This window comes from Anabrus simplex, chromosome 2 (genome assembly GCF_040414725.1).
Source record: "Anabrus simplex isolate iqAnaSimp1 chromosome 2, ASM4041472v1, whole genome shotgun sequence".
Classification (NCBI taxonomy): domain Eukaryota; kingdom Metazoa; phylum Arthropoda; class Insecta; order Orthoptera; family Tettigoniidae; genus Anabrus; species Anabrus simplex.
This window is the reverse complement of record NC_090266.1, coordinates 69931913-69936777: the sequence shown is the minus strand read 5'-3', so window position 1 is coordinate 69936777 and position 4865 is coordinate 69931913. Positions and strand designations below refer to the sequence as shown.

General features: G+C 42.1%; 1 pseudogene; it reads right to left on the bottom strand.

Annotated features, from left to right (window-relative positions):
• Window positions 1-218: 218 nt before the first annotated feature.
• Window positions 219-337, bottom strand: LOC136865004 (5S ribosomal RNA; annotated as a pseudogene).
• Window positions 338-4865: the final 4528 nt, after the last annotated feature.

The window sequence follows — 4865 nt, the reverse complement described above, 5'->3', positions numbered from 1 at the left end:
ATGTGAGGAACCCGTATGTATTTTGTAAGTGGCTGAAGTGTAAAGTGTTGAATGTGAGGAAAGGAACGTTGAGGACGACAACACCCAGTCCCCAGGCCAAGGATATTAATCATTTACAATTAAGAACCCATGACCCGGCCTGGAATCAAACCCGGTGCCGTCGGGTGACAGGCGGACGCGTTGCCCCCTACACCGCGGGGCCGGACAAAAGGGAATTTTGCCAGCGGCACGTGGTGTTCCCAAGCGGTCACCCATCCAAGTACAGACCACGCCCAATGTTTCTTAACTGCTGTGATCGGACGAGAAGTGGTGTATTCAACATGGTATGGCCGTTAGCTGTCCTTAATTTACAACTGTTACTTTTCACTTTACACTAGCACTAATGGCCCTCTTAAATTACTTCATACCGAGACTGCTGCAGGCAATTTATTCCAATACCTTATGGTCCTGTTAACGAAGGAAAACTTGCCCATGTCTGTATGCTGGTTTCTGGCCCTAATTTTATGCTTATGACCCTTTCTCGATAAGTATGAGGGAGACTCCAAACTATTCCTAATACTACTCCAGGCAGCCCTTCCCGTATAGCTCTTACATAGATCACACAGGTGAGCTCTAGTTCTTCTTGATTCAGGACTTTCCCAATTTACGGTATTCCTCCTAATCCCGGTTACGAAACGCATCGCTGTTCGTTGAACTTTTTCTAGGGAATTTATTAAACCCACCCTGTATGGATCCCAGCACGCAGATCCATATTCGAGAATCGAAGCTTTACATTTGGCACCAGAATTAGCTTTCTTCAGATTCCGCTTAATAAAATGTAACGATCTCCAGGATTACTTACCAACATTTTCCACTTGCTCCGACCAGTTCAAGTCTTTTCTAATAGTAACACTTAAGTACTTACAACTATCAGCTTCAACAACACTTTCTTCTCGAATTTCGTAATCCCTCTTTCCTGTCATTTTCTTTTTACTGAAACACTATTTCTTGCTTTTTTCCGCTGTGGATTTTCATTCGATTTTCTCGCGCCCATTTTTGAATCGGATCTAAATTCTGCTGAAGCAATAGTTCGTCCTCTCCTGTCTTTATCTCCCGGTATATGACGCAATCATCGGCAAAGCGGCGCACTTCCGATTTTATCGAATCAGGCATATCATTCACGAAAAGTATGAAAGGAACTGGCCCAATAACGCTACCCTGAGCCACACCAGACGTAACACTTATTGGAGTAGATAGCGTTTCTCCCACGCGCACCCTCTGAGTTCTTCCATTGAGGAGTTCTCGTATCCATTTCACAACTCTGATGAATATTCTCACTAGTGTAAATGTCACAAGAATTCTTTTCCTAAACAACTTAAATTAAAATTAATCCAAGCACTACTGTGATACGGTACTAGGCAATCTAAATGGTGAACAAGCTTTGAGACTTCAACGAGCACAAAATTCGCGCATACGATATGCCTTCCAGCTGCTACATGACGTTCATGTTACACCATATTTCAAAACTTTGTGATGGCTGCGCATAAATGAACGAAGGAATTTTCACCTAATGACACTTGTTTACCAAGTGCTCTCGACGAACACTCCTACTTACCTATCTTATAATTTTCGTTTCCTTTTCTCATTCCATGAAATTAGAACCCGTTCTGGGTTCTCTACTTGAAATTCCACTAAATCGAACGAATTCCTACAATCATTCCTTTTTACTTGGACTCTGGAATACACTCCCAATGGACATTCGGTACGTTACTTCTTCTCATAAATTCAAATCTGCCTGCCGAAAGTTTTTCCTGGGAACATATAACTGAGTTGTGTGAGTCATTGTGTATATGTTGTGTGAATGGGTTTTCTTCATCTATTATGCACTTCAGTCATTATTCTTCTTATTATTATTATATTTTCTTTTTATAGTAGTATTATTAGTATTATCACACTAATTGCCGTATTTGGAGAACCCTAGGATCCGGAATTTTATCCCGCAGGAATTCCTTTCCGTGCCAGTAAATCTAGCGACACGAGGCTGACGTATTTGAGCACCTTCAAATACCACCGGACTGAGCCAGGATCGAACCGCCAAGTTGGTGTCTGAAGGCCAGCGCTCTACCAACCGAGCTACTCAGCCCGGGTGAATTGGATTTAACTCTGATGAACTGGATTAGTCTTGGGCCAGGGATTATGTATTTCCTGGAAGAATTTGGGACAAGCAAATTGATCTGAGAAAGCAGATCATGACAAGGAATGAAATTACGAAATAATTTGTAGATAAATAAAAGAATAGCAATTACTCGCGTTTTGGCCAAAGATTTGTAGAGTAGCCTTGTGTACTGAAAATTTCCACAACGTAGAGAATTCTGTAAAATACATTTATTCTCTTGTGCAGGCCGCTTTCAGTAAAGTAGCATTTTCCTAAAGCATGCTTTAGCCATGCTGTGCTATAATTATCTGCTCCGTCAGTTCTCTTGACATATCATATTCGTATGTGAAGAGAGTTCCCTTCCTCGGTCGAAAATAATTTCCCTGGGGAAAAGTGATGTCGTTATTGAATGTACTGTTGTGCACGCTTAGGAGGATGTGAATGAAACACACGATTACACACTACTCTATGCGACACTCAGCAACTCCTCTTTTCAAATAACGGAGCCTTGACAATTGAACTGATATGACCAGATCATTACCATGCTTCTTCGATACCGCCATATGTCGGTACAGTACTGAGCGAGTTGGCTTCGCGGTTCGGGCCGCATTGATGCGTAGATGACGGGTTTGAAATGCTCCACCGGTAACCCTGATGATGGTTTCCTGTGGCTTCCCATATTGACAACAGGAAAATAATGAGTTTGAATCTTAATAAGGACAACGGTTGCTACCTTCCAAATCGTGACTTTTTGTCAATCTCGGCATTACTGAAAACCTTCGATGGATTACATACATGGATACATATATACATCATTATAGTCCGTTATGCCTTTCAGCGTTCAGTCTGCAAGGCTCTGTGAATTTATTAAACGTCGCGTCGAATCAATCCTGTATTTGCAACTAGTGCTGTGGTCTCATTTAATTCTACACCTCTTAAATCGTTAGATATTGAGTCGAACCATCGTCGTCTTGGTCTCCCTCTTACCCCCCATAACAGAGTCCAATATTCTCCTAGGTAACCTATCCTCCTCCTTTCGTCTCACATGACCCCACCACCGTAGCCGGTTTCTGTGTACAGCTTCATCCATCGAGTTCATTCCTAACTTAGCCTTTATCTCCTCATTCCGAGTACCTCCTGCCATTGTTCCCACCTGTTTGTACCAACAATCATTCTCGCTACTTTCATGTCTGTTACTTATAACTTATGTATAATATATCCTGAGTCGACCCAACTTTCACTCCCGTGATGCAAAGTTTATCGGAAAACAGACCGATATAAAGATATTTTTGTCCGGGAGCTGACTTCCTTCTTAAGTGTGACTCCAAAAAAATAGCAAAAAAAAAAACCTGACATCAATTGCAAACATTTTCACACTTACGGTATGAACATTCTAACTCTTCTTGTAATCGGTTTGTATTAAGGCTGAGTGTTTTGTACGGGAGTGAAAGCTGGGTGGGCTCAGGATAACTTACTCGTAAGTTAGATTAAACAAGCATAAACGTAGCGAAAATGATTCGTGATACAAACAGGTGGGAACAGTGGTAGGAGAGCATCCGCAATGAGGAGATAAAATTAAACTAGAAATAAACTCGACGGATGAAGCTGTACGTATGGACCGGTTTGGTAAGGTAATGTGAGGTGAATGGAGGAGGTTAGGTTACTTAAGAACATAATGGACCCAACCCTGGAGAATAAAATAAGCTGAGGGAGAGGAACTAAACGGAACCATAGAGCTAGTTGTAACTGAAAGACTATGTAGTCTCGTAGTATGATAATAATTACAATTTTATGTGGCTATTTCTAGTCGGGTGCAGCCCTTGTAAGGCAGACCCTCCGATGAGTCTGGGCGGCATCTGCCATGTGTAGGTAGCTGCCTGGTATTGTGGTGGAGGATAGTGTTATTTGTGGTGTGTGAGTTGCAGGGATGTTGTGGGCAGCACAAACACCCAGCCCCCGAGCCGCTGGAATTAACCAATGAAGGTTAATTTTCCCGACCCTGCCGGGAATCGAACCCGGTACCCTCTGGACCAAAGGCCAGCACGATAACCGTTTAACTTTGTTTACAACCTCGTTAAGGGTGTTTGTGCTGCCCTCAACGTCTCTGCAACTCACACACCACAAATAACACTATCCTCCACCACAATACCAGGCAGCTACCTACACATGGCAGATGCCGCCCAAACTCATCGGAGGGTCTGCCTTACAAGGGCTGCACTCGACTAAAAATAGCCACACAAAATTGCAATTATTATCATATTACGAGACTACACAGTCTTTCAGTTACAACTAGCTGTATGGTTCCGTTTAGTTCCTCTCCCTCAGTTTATTTTATTCTCCGGGGTTGGGTTCATTATTTTCTTAAGGTGAACTCCCCAAATATAACCATTCCTTATATTAATTTATAATACTTATGATGATCCATATGAGGTACTTTCATCCCTTCAACACAGTAATTAAATCTCTTGGTGATGCGCACAACCTGGCTTTACACTGACATGGAGAATTAGTGGATATTTAGAAGCAATCTGATGAGGTTACCTTTGGCATACGTTTTGGCTCATTTGTCGGAGATTTTGCATAACTGCAATGTTTCATGTCATTGGGTAGATCCTAAAATGGTTAGGAGGTTATTTGGAGGTTGTAGTAAGTATGTAAATGTGAAAGCATATAAGTCACTGTTAGGACCACAATAAGAGTATGGTTCCTTTGTATGGGACCCTCACCAGAA